Source organism: Crinia signifera, chromosome 19 (genome assembly GCF_055691185.1).
Source record: "Crinia signifera chromosome 19, ASM5569118v1, whole genome shotgun sequence".
Taxonomy (NCBI): domain Eukaryota; kingdom Metazoa; phylum Chordata; class Amphibia; order Anura; family Myobatrachidae; genus Crinia; species Crinia signifera.
The window spans coordinates 65,541,005-65,558,424 of record NC_139226.1 but is presented as its reverse complement, the minus strand read 5'-3'; the positions used below and the strand labels follow the sequence as shown (position 1 = coordinate 65,558,424).

General features: G+C 49.9%; 1 long non-coding RNA gene across 1 annotated transcript; it reads left to right on the top strand.

The window, feature by feature from the left end:
* Positions 1-3,331: 3,331 nt before the first annotated feature.
* LOC146041864 (uncharacterized) lies at positions 3,332-4,903 on the top strand. The gene is made up of 4 exons (XR_014463633.1): positions 3,332-3,567; positions 3,944-4,021; positions 4,322-4,402; positions 4,779-4,903. It is a non-coding gene; the product is annotated as an uncharacterized LOC146041864 (long non-coding RNA).
* The last annotated feature ends 12,517 nt before the right edge of the window (positions 4,904-17,420 follow it).

Here is a 17,420-nt window from a genome sequence, read left to right as displayed (position 1 = left end):
CGGAAAAGTATTTTTGAACAGGCTCCAGCATGTACTGAGGCCCTTGTTCTTCTTCACTCTCTGACAAAATCCTTCTTGGATGGACAAACCCATGTGCACTGCAGGTGAGGCAGGTGTTACTGGACTTGCGCAGAGAGAATTACAGTATGTACTGTACAGTAGATTTGGGTGTGTCATTTTGCACTGCCTCGCCTGCTGTGCACATGGGTTTGTCCATCTACTGTGGGGAGGATTTTGTCAGAGAGTGAAGCAGAGTAAGGGCATCAGTTCCTGCTGGAGCCTGTTCAAAAATACCCCTGCTTGCACGATACAGCCTCTTTATTTTGTCCTTTTTTTTTTTGACATTTGCAGATCCAGAAAGCCTCCCTGCCGCCACCCAGGAGGAGAGGGCCACCTCTGCCCCCACCCAGCTGGAGGAGGAGTCTCTGAGCGCGGTTGGTAAGTATTGTACAGTATAACACCAGGGCTCTCACCATCTGTACCGGAAAAGTATTTTTGAACAGGCTCCAGCATGTACTGAGGCCCTTGTTCTTCTTCACTCTCTGACAAAATCCTTCTTGGATGGACAAACCCATGTGCACTGCAGGTGAGGCAGGTGTTACTGGACTTGCGCAGAGAGAATTACAGTATGTACTGTACAGTAGATTTGGGTGTGTCATTTTGCACTGCCTCGCCTGCTGTGCACATGGGTTTGTCCATCTACTGTGGGGAGGATTTTGTCAGAGAGTGAAGCAGAGTAAGGGCATCAGTTCCTGCTGGAGCCTGTTCAAAAATACCCCTGCTTGCACGATACAGCCTCTTTATTTTGTCCTTTTTTTTTTTGACATTTGCAGATCCAGAAAGCCTCCCTGCCGCCACCCAGGAGGAGAGGGCCACCTCTGCCCCCACCCAGCTGGAGGAGGAGTCTCTGAGCGCGGTTGGTAAGTATTGTACAGTATAACACCAGGGCTCTCACCATCTGTACCGGAAAAGTATTTTTGAACAGGCTCCAGCATGTACTGAGGCCCTTGTTCTTCTTCACTCTCTGACAAAATCCTTCTTGGATGGACAAACCCATGTGCACTGCAGGTGAGGCAGGTGTTACTGGACTTGCGCAGAGAGAATTACAGTATGTACTGTACAGTAGATTTGGGTGTGTCATTTTGCACTGCCTCGCCTGCTGTGCACATGGGTTTGTCCATCTACTGTGGGGAGGATTTTGTCAGAGAGTGAAGCAGAGTAAGGGCATCAGTTCCTGCTGGAGCCTGTTCAAAAATACCCCTGCTTGCACGATACAGCCTCTTTATTTTGTCCTTTTTTTTTTTGACATTTGCAGCTCCAGAAAGCCTCCCTGCCGCCACCCAGGAGGAGAGGGCCACCTCTGCCCCCACCCAGCTGGAGGAGGAGTCTCTGAGCGCGGTTGGTAAGTATTGTACAGTATAACACCAGGGCTCTCACCATCTGTACCGGAAAAGTATTTTTGAACAGGCTCCAGCATGTACTGAGGCCCTTGTTCTTCTTCACTCTCTGACAAAATCCTTCTTGGATGGACAAACCCATGTGCACTGCAGGTGAGGCAGGTGTTACTGGACTTGCGCAGAGAGAATTACAGTATGTACTGTACAGTAGATTTGGGTGTGTCATTTTGCACTGCCTCGCCTGCTGTGCACATGGGTTTGTCCATCTACTGTGGGGAGGATTTTGTCAGAGAGTGAAGCAGAGTAAGGGCATCAGTTCCTGCTGGAGCCTGTTCAAAAATACCCCTGCTTGCACGATACAGCCTCTTTATTTTGTCCTTTTTTTTTTTGACATTTGCAGATCCAGAAAGCCTCCCTGCCGCCACCCAGGAGGAGAGGGCCACCTCTGCCCCCACCCAGCTGGAGGAGGAGTCTCTGAGCGCGGTTGGTAAGTATTGTACAGTATAACACCAGGGCTCTCACCATCTGTACCGGAAAAGTATTTTTGAACAGGCTCCAGCATGTACTGAGGCCCTTGTTCTTCTTCACTCTCTGACAAAATCCTTCTTGGATGGACAAACCCATGTGCACTGCAGGTGAGGCAGGTGTTACTGGACTTGCGCAGAGAGAATTACAGTATGTACTGTACAGTAGATTTGGGTGTGTCATTTTGCACTGCCTCGCCTGCTGTGCACATGGGTTTGTCCATCTACTGTGGGGAGGATTTTGTCAGAGAGTGAAGCAGAGTAAGGGCATCAGTTCCTGCTGGAGCCTGTTCAAAAATACCCCTGCTTGCACGATACAGCCTCTTTATTTTGTCCTTTTTTTTTTTGACATTTGCAGCTCCAGAAAGCCTCCCTGCCGCCACCCAGGAGGAGAGGGCCACCTCTGCCCCCACCCAGCTGGAGGAGGAGTCTCTGAGCGCAGACAGCTCTGATAGTGGTAATCATTGTTATGGTCACTATTTTCTACTATTATTTAACTGTATACTGTATGACGATACTTGATACGTACTCCATCTTTTACACACAGGACGCCTGGTGATTGATACCAGTGAGGAGGAGGAGGAGCAGGAGTTGCCCAGTGCAGATGGTAAGTACAGTATTGTACTGTACAACAGCACACCGCATGTACCGGATATTACAGTAATTGTGGGCCCAACATGTGTACTTAATCACATCTGTGGGCCCACCATGTGAACCCTCTAATACTGTACAGTACTGTACATACTGTACAGCAGGGGTGGCCAAACCTTTCCTCAAGATCTACAGTACCAACAGTTCATGTTTTTCAGGCAACCCGTGGATCTGTATAGTAGGAATGAATGCAGCAGGTTTGAAAATGTGACAGTTACTGTACTGTAGTAATGACTGCAGCTGTGCTCCAGCTTGGTGATATGGAAAACCTGGACCGTTGGTAGATCTTGAGGACCGGTTTGTCCGCCCCTGCTGTACAGCAAAGTACAGTACAGTACTTGTGGTGCCCACATGTGTGCCATATACTGTACTGCACAGTACTGTAACTGTGGGTCCACCTTGTGCAACGGAAAATACTGTATAGTACAGTACAGTATCTGTGGGACCGACATGTGTACTGTGTAACACCTGCTTCACTCTCTGGCAAAATCCTTCTTACTGTAGATGGACAAACCCATGTGCTCATCAGGGGCCAGATTCTATAAGCTTCAAAAGAGATAAGTTTCACAGTGATAAACAGCCAGCCAATCAGCTCCTGCCTGTTATTTTTCAAACACAGTCTGTGACATGGCAGGTAGGAGCTGATTGGCTGGCTGTTTATCACTGTGAAACTTATCACTTTTAAAGCTTATAGAATCTGGCCCCTGGTGAGGCAGTGTTACTATACAGTACTTGTGCAGTTAGATTTGGGTGTGTCATTTTGCACTGCCTCCCCTGCAGTGCACATGGGTTTGTCCATCTACTGTAGGAGGCAGAATAAGGGCATCAGTTCCTGCTGGAGCCTGTTGAAAAACACCCCTGCTTGAGATTATACTGTACAGTGTCTTTATTTCGTCTTTTTTGTACATTTGCAGCATCTGAAAGCTTCCCCCCCCACCTCGAGGAGAGGGCCACCCTCGCCGCCACCCTGCCGGAGCCTAGTCCAAGCGCGGTCGGTAAGTACAGTATTGTAGGTACTGTACAGTACTGGTGTAATGCTGTATCTGCACGCCCGATATTATTGTACGATTGTACTGTATGCCTTAATTTAAGGCATACAGTACAATCCGATTCAATGTGATTATCGCATCACATGCGCCCAAATTGTATGCGATGCGATTTTCCATACGATTCAACATACAGTAGAATTGTATGGGAAAAAGGGTCCATGTCATTGTGTGTACCTTATACGGTACCTACTGTACTGTATCTGGGGTCCAACCATGTGGCACATCTGGATGCCTCAGCCAAAATAGATTTTGGTGACCATAACACTGTACAGTAAATTACAATATGTTGCAAACTAACCTCTTTTTCTGTTCTTTTCTGCAGTCCCACCCATACACATGACCCTCCGCCCCCGCCCCCGCAGACCAACCGAACCATCCCACCCCAGGCCAGTGGCAGCTGGTAAGTACTGTACAGTACTGTACATTACTCTGATTTCATCTGGGACAGAGACAGCATGGAGTCACTGAAAAAGGGGCTACTGTACATGGATTATACTGTCCATACGACTTCCCCTCTCCTCCCAGCATGGCGACTAGGGTGGCCAATCCCGGGGCATTTTTTCAATCCCATGATTCGCTCCCCATTAAAAAAAAAAAAAAACTCCCCGGCATCAGTTCCTGCTGGAGCCTGTTGAAAAACACCCCTGCTTGAGATTATACTGTACAGTGTCTTTATTTCGTCTTTTTTGTACATTTGCAGCATCTGAAAGCTTCCCCCCCCACCTCGAGGAGAGGGCCACCCTCGCCGCCACCCTGCCGGAGCCTAGTCCAAGCGCGGTCGGTAAGTACAGTATTGTAGGTACTGTACAGTACTGGTGTAATGCTGTATCTGCACGCCCGATATTATTGTACGATTGTACTGTATGCCTTAATTTAAGGCATACAGTACAATCCGATTCAATGTGATTATCGCATCACATGCGCCCAAATTGTATGCGATGCGATTTTCCATACGATTCAACATACAGTAGAATTGTATGGGAAAAAGGGTCCATGTCATTGTGTGTACCTTATACGGTACCTACTGTACTGTATCTGGGGTCCAACCATGTGGCACATCTGGATGCCTCAGCCAAAATAGATTTTGGTGACCATAACACTGTACAGTAAATTACAATATGTTGCAAACTAACCTCTTTTTCTGTTCTTTTCTGCAGTCCCACCCATACACATGACCCTCCGCCCCCGCCCCCGCAGACCAACCGAACCATCCCACCCCAGGCCAGTGGCAGCTGGTAAGTACTGTACAGTACTGTACATTACTCTGATTTCATCTGGGACAGAGACAGCATGGAGTCACTGAAAAAGGGGCTACTGTACATGGATTATACTGTCCATACGACTTCCCCTCTCCTCCCAGCATGGCGACTAGGGTGGCCAATCCCGGGGCATTTTTTCAATCCCATGATTCGCTCCCCATTAAAAAAAAAAAAAAACTCCCCGGCCGCCCCGCATATCTACTGTACTTACTGTACTGTACATTGCGGTGCGGCCGGGGAGCCTGTCGGGGGGGGCGGGCGGGCTGTGGCGGTGAGCGGTGGGCGTCGGGAGGGATGTCCGGCGTCCTGCGGGGGGCGGGGGCGGCGTCCTTGGCTCTGCGCAGCGTGACCTCTGCAAACAAACCTACAGTTTTTCACTGTACTGTACTTTGCATTTTCACAGACAACCGTGAGAGGCTGCGGCTTCTCTGGCCACTTTTCCATAGGATGATTCGGTTTGTCTGCAGATCTGTGGCAAACAGCCATCCTCTCCCCGAGGATCCAGTATCCAGAGGTAAATCATATTGCACTGTACTGTAGGTACAGTAGTAACTGGAATGCTGATTTTTGTGACCTCTAGATTTTAGTGACCTTAAATTTAGGCAGACACGATAATCTCGTCGATCACATCACATCCGAAAAAATCGCATGTGATGCAACCAACGCGATCGTCCCTATTTTTACATAGGATGCAATGTTAAAATGGACTGAGTCCATTTTAACATACAGTACGTAGAATTTTATCGGAAAAAAGGGACCTGTTCATTTCCCTACTATCGAACTACGCACGGAGTTGGATATATGTACTGTACTGTAAACCTGGCCAAGCCCGAAGCGTGGCGCCCCACGATAGAGCGTGGAATACTGTACTTTTTAACGAATCCGCGTGTGCTCGCCACGCTTCGGGTTTACAGTACAGTATATCCAACTCCATGTGTACTGTAATTGGATAGTAGGGAAATGAAAAGGTCCCTTTTTCCCCTACAGTATGTTTCTATACTGTACTGTAGTTACAGTACAGTACTGTACTGTATGTTTCTTAAAGTACAGTAGTTTTTTGCTTACTGTATCGTACAGTAATACTACAGTATCCTTTTTATTCCCCAACAGAAAACTTCCATCGCACCATGGCCAACATAGAAGCCATCATGCACCAGCTCGTGGACCATGCTTTTACGGTGACCTTCCAACGGCTGTAATTTTTTATTTTTAATTTACAGTATGCTGTACATAAAAGGGTTTACTGTATGTTCACTACTGTAGTATTGTCTCTTTATTGACAGCACATGTGCGACAAGGGATATACTGTACAGTACAGTAGTCCAATCAGTGGGGAAAAGGTTACAAGGTGAGGAAGACACAAATTTTTTTTTTGGGAATTTTTTATTTTTTTGGGTTGGAGGGATGGAGGGGGTTACCATTACTTTGGAACACTGACACACACAGAGGTACTGAACAGTAAGCCTGCTGAAGGAAAATATTGGATGCAGTGGGGAAAAAGGTAACCACGACACAGAACAAGAAAAACCATGTTAACAAAACACACAACTTTTTTTTTTTGCTTTTTGGAATTTTGTATTTTTTGGGTTTTTTTTCCCTTTTTTGGAGGGATGGAGGGGGTTACCATTACTTTGGAACACTGACACACACCGAGGTAAGCCTGCTGAAGGAAAATATTGGATGCAGTGGGGAAAAAGGTAACCACGACACAGAACAAGAAAAACCATGTTAACAAAACACACAACTTTTTTTTTGCTTTTTGGAATTTTGTATTTTTTTGGTTTTTTTTCCCTTTTTTGGAGGGATGGAGGGGGTTACCATTACTTTGGAACACTGACACACACCGAGGTACTATACAGTAAGCCTGCTGAAGGAAAATATCGGACGCAGTGGGGAAAAAGGTAACCACGACACAGAACGATGAAAACCATGATAACAAAACACACAACTTTTTTTTTGCTTTTTGGAATTTTGTATTTTTTTTGTTTTTTTTTTTCCTTTTTTTGGAGGGATGGAGGGGGTTACCATTACTTTGGAACACTGACACACACAGGTACTGTACAGTAAGCCTGCTGAAGGAAAATATTGGATGCAGTGGGGAAAAAGGTAACCACGACACAGAACAAGAAAAACCATGTTAACAAAACACACAACTTTTTTTTTGCTTTTTGGAATTTTGTATTTTTTGGGGTTTTTTTTCCCTTTTTTGGAGGGATGGAGGGGGTTACCATTACTTTGGAACACTGACACACACCGAGGTAAGCCTGCTGAAGGAAAATATTGGATGCAGTGGGGAAAAAGGTAACCACGACACAGAACAAGAAAAACCATGTTAACAAAACACACAACTTTTTTTTTGCTTTTTGGAATTTTGTATTTTTTTGGTTTTTTTTCCCTTTTTTGGAGGGATGGAGGGGGTTACCATTACTTTGGAACACTGACACACACCGAGGTACTATACAGTAAGCCTGCTGAAGGAAAATATCAGACGCAGTGGGGAAAAAGGTAACCACGACACAGAACGATGAAAACCATGATAACAAAACACACAACTATTTTTTTTGCTTTTTGGAATTTTGTATTTTTTTGGGTTTTTTTTTTCCTTTTTTTGGAGGGATGGAGGGGGTTACCATTACTTTGGAACACTGACACACACAGAGGTACTGTACAGTAAGCCTGCTGAAGGAAAATATTGGATGCAGTGGGGAAAAAGGTAACCACGACACAGAACAAGAAAAACCATGTTAGCAAAACACACAACTTTTTTTTTGCTTTTTGGAATTTTGTACAGGTATTTTTTTTTATTTTTTTATTATTATTATTAATTTTTGTTTTGGGTAATTTTTTTTTTTAGATTTACAGTACTGTCTTTGGGGTGGGGTGTAGGAACAGCAGCACACACACTCGGAAAACTGACCGGTGAAGAGAAACACTTTGCAACTTTTTTATTATTATTATTATTATTATTATTATTATTTTTTTTTTTATTTTTTTTTTAATGATATCATGTTTTGTTGTTATTCCTGTATACAGTAGTAATGTATATTTGTACTGTACAGTATGTTTTGTTTTACTGTAGGTTTACTTTTGAAGGAACTGAGACAAACTCACGGAAAATTCAGTATTCGGTTAAAAGTACAGTACAGTAACACCACTGCTTCATCACCGAGTTGTGCACAAGGGAGGGCAAACTGTTGGCAACGGTGGTAACGGTTGCCTTACATGATCGAGGCGTCTCCATGCTGTTCTCCTCTTCATTCGTAGTAGTCCGTTGATGGTATTGATGATGGAAGTTCTATGGTGCTTCTGAAGTACAATCCGTTTGCCACATCTTCTCATGATGTCTTTTCTTACATTTTTTGGCAGTGCAGATTTCCCATTCTTCCCATTGTAATTCACATGGTTTGCCCATGACAAATAAAGGTCATGTGGCACATGTTCTTGAAAAATAAATTGTGCATATCTGTTCAGTTGTTCATGTGCCTTTCCATAAAGCAGGTCGTCCGTTGCATCTGTGATGTCGCACAGTGGAATATTGGGCAGAACAGGTCCACAGTCTGTCTCGTTGTCTGGCTCTGCAGGGGTGCTGCACTGAGTGGGTGCTCGAGGAAGCTGCAGAGTCACTTCACCAAAGTCCAGCACTTGGTGTGCTGTAGAAGGCAGTTCTACGTGTCTATTCACGACTATTGTGGTGTCCACTTCACTGGGTGCATTCACTTCGCCGCCAAAATCCACTTCACAGAGTGCACCCAGTTCGCTGAATGTAGACACTTCGCCCGGGCCATCCAATCCACCGAGTGCACCCAGTTCGCCAAATGAATTCACTTCACCCGGTTCATCCAATTCGCAGAGTGCATCTATTCTGCCAGGTCCATCTTCAATTCGACACATCTGCACAGCTACTTCATGGGTTTGTGGTGTTGCTTTTTTCACTGTGTTAACGATGATGTCTTCCATTGCGCAGATGATCCGCTCATTCACTGATGTTGTGATGGTGTGAGTCGCTGATTCGATGAGGGTATTGACTGATGTCATGATGGTATTACTTACCGATTTGATGAGGTCTTCTTTCACTGATTCAATGAGGACCTCCTTCATTGATTCAACGGTGTTCTTCAATGTATCTTTTAATACAGCATTTTCGATCTCCAGCCGATGTACCTTTTCTTGAAGCTCCTGTGCACCATGGTCGTCTTGCAGGTTGTCCATCAATTCTTTTGTTCCTGAAAGATTTCCAAAATCCAGCTTTCTTCTTGGTGAAGAATGTCCTTCTAGACCTGGGGTCGAAACAAAATCCAAAACAACAAACTCCTCATTTGGATCAATACTTACTGCCTGTACCAGTGTTTGATCAATGCTGACCACTGGTACAGGTACATCTTTAGCCAACACAGTCTCCTTGTATGAAGGACCAGCTTCAATATCTGTAATAGAGAAAGGGACATTGTTATCGTTACCTACAATCTGCTCTAAAACACCATTCTTTGCCTTGGCATTTTTCCTTGGCTTTACTGTGACTGGAATGTTCTCTTTTTTGGCAGTAGTCTTCTTTGCCTTTTTGGGTGCACACTGTGGAACCATTGCAGCCAAGGCCAATTGTCTCTTGTTGGAACGTGCACTGCGTTTTCCATAGAATGTTGCACTTGATACATTCATTGTTGTTTGTCTACAATAAAATAATTACACATGAAATTGTGTTCCACTATCCAGTAAAGCAGTTTTACAGTAGCACAATAATGTCCAGTAGATTACAGTACAGTACATGACTGTACAGTACTGTATGTACTGTACTGTCATGGCCGTAACTACTGTACCATACAGTAGGTGCAAGGGGTGCAGCTGCTATGGGGCCCAGAGCTGCAGGGGGGCCATCTTTACTGTTTAAGTAATATGTTAATAGAGTTACACAAAATGGCCGCCAAATGTCTAGGGGCCTCGTGGAAGCGGGGGGGAGGGAACACTGGGAGAGGTTTGGGAAAAGTTGGAAGCACGGCTGCACGTAGAAAAGACGGGGAAAGCAGGACCGAGCAACGGGGAGCGGATACCGTCGTCTCATTAGCTCGAGCGTCCCATTAGCTCGAGCGTCCCAGGCTCCGGGGAGGAGGGGTCGGTGTGCTATACGGGCAAGCGTCGGTCGCTCGATATGCCGCCAAACGCCTAGGGGCCTCGTGGAAGCGGGGGGGAGGGAACACTGGGAGAGGTTTGGGAAAGGTTGGAAGCACAGATAAAGAACGGGGAAACCAGGGCCGTGCGACGGGGAGCGGGCATACTGTACAGTAGCCCCGGGGAGGAGGGGCAGCGTCGCTCGCGAGCGCTCGAGGCAGTTTCGCTCGGAGGCAGGGTTACACAAAATGGCCGCCAAATGTCTACGGACCTCGTGGAAGCGGGGGGGGAGGGAACACTGGGAGAGGTTGGAAGCATGGCTGCACGGAGAAAAGACGGGGAAAGCAGGGCCGAGCGACGGGGAGCGGATACCGTCGTTGCTGCTCGAGCGTCTCATTAGCTCGAGCGTCCCATTAGCTCTAGCGTCCCATTAGCTCGAGCATCCCAGGCTCCGGGGAGGAGGGGTCGGTGTGCTATACGGGCAAGCGTCGGTCGCTCGATATACCGCCAAACGCCTAGGGGCCTCGTGGAAGCGGGGGGGAGGGAACACTGGGAGAGGTTTGGGAAAGGTTGGAAGCACAGAGAAAGGACGGGGAAACCAGGGCCGTGCGACGGGGAGCGGGCATACAGTAGCCCCGGGGAGGAGGGGCAGCGTCGCTCGCGAGCGCTCGAGGCAGTTTCGCTCGGAGGCAGGGTTACACAAAATGGCCGCCAAATGTCTACGGACCTCGTGGAAGCGGGGGGGGAGGGAACACTGGGAGAGGTTGGAAGCATGGCTGCACGGAGAAAAGACGGGGAAACCAGGGCCGTGCGACGGGGAGCGGGCATACAGTAGCCCCGGGGAGGAGGGGCAGCGTCGCTCGAGAGCGCTCGAGGCAGTTTCGCTCGGAGGCAGGGTTACACAAAATGGCCGCCAAACGCCTAGGGGCCTCGTGGAAGCGGGGGGAGGGAACACTGGGAGAGGTTTGGGAAAGGTTGGAAGCACAGAGAAAGGACGGGGAAACCAGGGCCGTGCGACGGGGAGCGGGCATAAAGTAGCCCCGGGGAGGAGGGGCAGCGTCGCTCGAGAGCGCTCGAGGCAGTTTCGCTCGGAGGCAGGGTTACACAAAATGGCCGCCAAATGTCTACGGGCCTCGTGGAAGCGGGGGGGAGGGAACACTGGGAGAGGTTGGAAGCATGGCTGCACGGAGAAAAGACGGGGAAAGCAGGGCCGAGCGACGGGGAGCGGATACCGTCGTTGCTGCTCGAGCGTCTCATTAGCTCGAGCGTCTCATTAGCTCGAGCGTCCCAGGCTCCGGGGAGGAGGGGTCGGTGTGCTATACGGGCAAGCGTCGGTCGCTCGATATACCGCCAAACGCCTAGGGGCCTCGTGGAAGGGGGGGGGGGGAGGGAACACTGGGTGCAATGAGCGTTTACATACAGAATACAGTTTAAAAATAAGGTATATTTACAGTATATCGAAATACTGATAGAAAAAGATTTACCGTTCAGGAACTTTTGCTAGTAGCACTTGAAACCAGCCGAGTTCCGTGAGGCCAGCAAAGATTTCAAATGCAAGCAGAAGTACAGGAACGGTATTCGGAAGTACAGGAACGGTATCAGGAAACTTCAAGAAGTCTTGAGAGGAGAGGAGCCGAACAGCAAGTCTGCTTACGAGGAAACAGGTTTGCCGAGTGGTAGCTGGAGTGCCTGGGGACGCCCTTTTTATGTGAAACAAACAAAAGGTTTTTTCCACGCCCAAAGCAGGTCCTGTGATTGGATTATGGAAATTGTTCACGCCCCAAACATATCTGCAGAGACCAATCTCAGGGTCTGGATCTTGGGCGGGAAAAACCTTTTGTTTGTTTCACATAAAAAGGGCGTCCCCAGGCACTCCAGCTACCACTCGGCAAACCTGTTTCTTCGTAAGCTGACTTGCTGTTCGGCTCCTCTCCTCTCAAGACTTCTTGAAGTTTCCTGATACCGTTCCTGTACTTCCGAATACCGTTCCTGTACTTCTGCTTGCATTTGAAATCTTTGCTGGCCTCACGGAACTCGGCTGGTTTCAAGTGCTACTAGCAAAAGTTCCTGAACGGTAAATCTTTTTCTATCAGTATTTCGATATAAATATACCTTATTTTTAAACTGTATTCTGTATGTAAACGCTCATTGCACCCAGTGTTCCCTCCCCCCCCCCCTTCCACGAGGCCCCTAGGCGTTTGGCGGTATATCGAGCGACCGACGCTTGCCCGTATAGCACACCGACCCCTCCTCCCCGGAGCCTGGGACGCTCGAGCTAATGAGACGCTCGAGCTAATGAGACGCTCGAGCAGCAACGACGGTATCCGCTCCCCGTCGCTCGGCCCTGCTTTCCCCGTCTTTTCTCCGTGCAGCCATGCTTCCAACCTCTCCCAGTGTTCCCTCCCCCCCGCTTCCACGAGGCCCGTAGACATGTGGCGGCCATTTTGTGTAACCCTGCCTCCGAGCGAAACTGCCTCGAGCGCTCTCGAGCGACGCTGCCCCTCCTCCCCGGGGCTACTGTATGCCCGCTCCCCGTCGCACGGCCCTGGTTTCCCCGTCCTTTCTCTGTGCTTCCAACCTTTCCCAAACCTCTCCCAGTGTTCCCTCCCCCCCGCTTCCACGAGGCCCCTAGGCGTTTGGCGGCCATTTTGTGTAACCCTGCCTCCGAGCGAAACTGCCTCGAGCGCTCTCGAGCGACGCTGCCCCTCCTCCCCGGGGCTACTGTATGCCCGCTCCCCGTCGCACGGCCCTGGTTTCCCCGTCCTTTCTCTGTGCTTCAAACCTTTCCCAAACCTCTCCCAGTGTTCCCTCCCCCCCGCTTCCACGAGGCCCCTAGGCGTTTGGCGGTATATCGAGCGACCGACGCTTGCCCGTATAGCACACCGACCCCTCCTCCCCGGAGCCTGGGACGCTCGAGCTAATGGGACGCTAGAGCTAATGGGACGCTAGAGCTAATGAGACGCTCGAGCAGCAACGACGGTATCCGCTCCCCGTCGCTCGGCCCTGCTTTCCCCGTCTTTTCTCCGTGCAGCCATGCTTCCAACCTCTCCCAGTGTTCCCTCCCCCCCGCTTCCACGAGGCCCGTAGACATTTGGCGGCCATTTTGTGTAACCCTGCCTCCGAGCGAAACTGCCTCGAGCGCTCTCGAGCGACGCTGCCCCTCCTCCCCGGGGCTACTGTATGCCCGCTCCCCGTCGCACGGCCCTGGTTTCCCCGCCCTTTCTCTGTGCTTCCAACCTTTCCCAAACCTCTCCCAGTGTTCCCTCCCCCCCGCTTCCACGAGGCCCCTAGGCGTTTGGCGGTATATCGAGCGACCGACGCTTGCCCGTATAGCACACCGACCCCTCCTCCCCGGAGCCTGGGACGCTCGAGCTAATGGGACGCTCGAGCTAATGGGACGCTAGAGCTAATGGGACGCTCGAGCAGCAACGACGGTATCCGCTCCCCGTCGCTCGGCCCTGCTTTCCCCGTCTTTTCTCCGTGCAGCCATGCTTCCAACCTCTCCCAGTGTTCCCTCCCCCCCGCTTCCACGAGGCCCGTAGACATTTGGCGGCCATTTTGTGTAACCCTGCCTCCGAGCGAAACTGCCTCGAGCGCTCTCGAGCGACGCTGCCCCTCCTCCCCGGGGCTACTGTATGCCCGCTCCCCGTCGCACGGCCCTGGTTTCCCCGCCCTTTCTCTGTGCTTCCAACCTTTCCCAAACCTCTCCCAGTGTTCCCTCCCCCCCCGCTTCCACGAGGCCCCTAGGCGTTTGGCGGCCATTTTGTGTAGCCCTGCCTCCGAGCGAAACTGCCTCGAGCGCTCTCGAGCGACGCTGCCCCTCCTCCCCGGGGCTACTGTATGCCCGCTCCCCGTCGCACGGCCCTGGTTTCCCCGCCCTTTCTCTGTGCTTCCAACCTTTCCCAAACCTCTCCCAGTGTTCCCTCCCCCCCGCTTCCACGAGGCCCCTAGGCGTTTGGCGGTATATCGAGCGACCGACGCTTGCCCGTATAGCACACCGACCCCTCCTCCCCGGAGCCTGGGACGCTCGAGCTAATGGGACGCTCGAGCTAATGGGACGCTAGAGCTAATGGGACGCTCGAGCAGCAACGACGGTATCCGCTCCCCGTCGCTCGGCCCTGCTTTCCCCGTCTTTTCTCCGTGCAGCCATGCTTCCAACCTCTCCCAGTGTTCCCTCCCCCCCGCTTCCACGAGGCCCGTAGACATTTGGCGGCCATTTTGTGTAACCCTGCCTCCGAGCGAAACTGCCTCGAGCGCTCTCGAGCGACGCTGCCCCTCCTCCCCGGGGCTACTGTATGCCCGCTCCCCGTCGCACGGCCCTGGTTTCCCCGCCCTTTCTCTGTGCTTCCAACCTTTCCCAAACCTCTCCCAGTGTTCCCTCCCCCCCGCTTCCACGAGGCCCCTAGGCGTTTGGCGGTATATCGAGCGACCGACGCTTGCCCGTATAGCACACCGACCCCTCCTCCCCGGAGCCTGGGACGCTCGAGCTAATGGGACGCTCGAGCTAATGGGACGCTAGAGCTAATGGGACGCTCGAGCAGCAACGACGGTATCCGCTCCCCGTCGCTCGGCCCTGCTTTCCCCGTCTTTTCTCCGTGCAGCCATGCTTCCAACCTCTCCCAGTGTTCCCTCCCCCCCGCTTCCACGAGGCCCGTAGACATTTGGCGGCCATTTTGTGTAACCCTGCCTCCGAGCGAAACTGCCTCGAGCGCTCTCGAGCGACGCTGCCCCTCCTCCCCGGGGCTACTGTATGCCCGCTCCCCGTCGCACGGCCCTGGTTTCCCCGCCCTTTCTCTGTGCTTCCAACCTTTCCCAAACCTCTCCCAGTGTTCCCTCCCCCCCCGCTTCCACGAGGCCCCTAGGCGTTTGGCGGCCATTTTGTGTAGCCCTGCCTCCGAGCGAAACTGCCTCGAGCGCTCTCGAGCGACGCTGCCCCTCCTCCCCGGGGCTACTGTATGCCCGCTCCCCATCGCACGGCCCTGGTTTCCCCGTCCTTTCTCTGTGCTTCCAACCTTTCCCAAACCTCTCCCAGTGTTCCCTCCCCCCCGCTTCCACGAGGCCCCTAGGCGTTTGGCGGTATATCGAGCGACCGACGCTTGCCCGTATAGCACACCGACCCCTCCTCCCCGGAGCCTGGGACGCTCGAGCTAATGGGACGCTAGAGCTAATGGGCCGCTCGAGCTAATGAGACGCTCGAGCAGCAACGACGGTATCCGCTACCCGTCGCTCGGCCCTGCCTTCCCTGTCTTTTCTCCGTGCAGCCGTGCTTCCAACCTCTCCCAGTGTTCCCTCCCCCCCCTTCCACGAGGCCCCTAGGCGTTTGGCGGTATATCGAGCGACCGACGCTTGCCCGTATAGCACACCGACCCCTCCTCCCCGGAGCCTGGGACGCTTGAGCTAATGAGACGCTCGAGCTAACGAGAAGTTGACGCATTAGCAACTGAGTGCTGTACAGTACATCATTGTCAATTATTACCACCAACGTTGTTTTTTTTTGGGGGGGGGGAGGGGGGGGGTAAAGGTACTGTAACATTTTTTAAAAAAAATGTTTAATGTACTATAGTAATTTGTATTGCGAAAAAGTCCATGTACTGTATTTCTAAATGTACTGTCTTCTCTTCATACAGGGAAGTCTCTAGTACAGCTGTCCAAAATGCCAGTTAAGATCAACAAGGCGATGAGCAAAATAATTGCAAACATGAAAAAAGAAAATAAAACTACCAAAGAGATCCAGGCTTGGCTGAGGGAAAGTGGGATTGTAGTCACTTTACAAACAGTGCGCTATCATGCTTTCGAGAGAACAACGGCCAGAAAGGAAATATTTGCTCCAAAGTGCTCTTGGTAAGATCAGTGTTGTGTAGTAAATTACCTGTAATGTACTGTACTGTATTGTTTGTTAAACTGGTACTGTATAAACTACTGTACTGTACAGTATGTCCAGTAGTATTAACCTTTGCTGTACTACAGTAATATAGAACATGAAACGTTTCAGTCATTGCCTTGTACTGTACTGTACTGTACATTAACTCTTATTTACTGTGTGCACTGTAGGAGAGCTGAAAAAATTGTGGAGAAAATAACTCGTGAGAATGATGAAATCTCTGCTCGACAAATTAAAAACATCTTCAAAACAGAGTATGATTTTGACATATCACTCACCAGCATTCGAAAAATGCGTCGGAAAATGGGATGGAAATATTGTGCTACAAGGTACAGTACAGTAAGAGTTTTGTATAGAGCAGTAATGCGCGCCATTTCACATTAACCCCTTGAGTGGTGGGTTTTGCTGGGACAGTACAAACCTACAGTACCAGGGCAGCGGCGGCAGAGCTTGATGCTACTGTTCCTCATAGTGACAATGGCGTCATGATGAGGGATTTTCGTGGCAGCTCTGGAGGACTCGGCCTGAGCACTCGCCAGCCCCCACAAGCCGCACCAACCATACCCGGCAGTGGGGGAGGGGTGGGGGAATTGACTGGAGGTGCTGCACCAGTGGTGCACACAAGGACACCACTGGCGTACACCTACTGTATAGTGGCATGCCTTGAGATTTTCCGGGACAGCCCACTGCACCAGCACAGCTGAATCCGGAAAATCTCCAGGCATTCAGTACAGTACCACTCAAGTGGTTAATACCTACATTATTTGCATACAGTACTGCACGGTTGTTTAATGATGTCTATAATACAGTACTGTATTAAATTACCTGTATATTTTTGTGCTGTTGACAGGATAACTCCCATGGTTAGAGATGTCAACAAAGAGAAGAGAGTGGAACAGGCACGTCGTTGGATTGAGAGCGGTGAAACTTTTCAGGATGTCCTTTTCACCGATGAATCCTCAATTGCACTCGAGAGGTTCTCGCGAATGTCATTCCGTAAGAAGGACCATATCTCATTGAAGCCACGGCCAAAGCATCCACTGAAAGTCCACGTATGGGGAGCCATATCACGATTGGGAGCTGGCCCATTGTTAATGTTCGAAGGTACAGTATAGTACAGTACTACTGTGTACAGTATACAGTACCATGCGTTGTCTGTGTTTGTAAGAAATAATGTACTATACTGTACACTACAATAATTAAAATTGAATGCAGTGGTTATTAATAAACAATACTGCTTTTTTCTCTAGGGATCATGGATAAACAATTCTTTCAAGAAAGAATAGTAGAGGGATGTATGGTGCCATATGTGCGGAAACGTTTCCCATCGCATCATAGACTATTCCAGGACAATGATCCTAAACACTCTGCCTCTGCAAAATTCATGGAAGAGAAAGGCATCAATTGGGAACGCACACCACCAGAGTGAGTATTGCTTTAATATTGTACTGTACTTTTATTGTTTTATCAAGATTGTATGCTTTTCTGTTCTAAAAGAAACATTATTGAAATACCTTTATTGTATCATACTGTTTACTTTAGATCCCCGGACATGA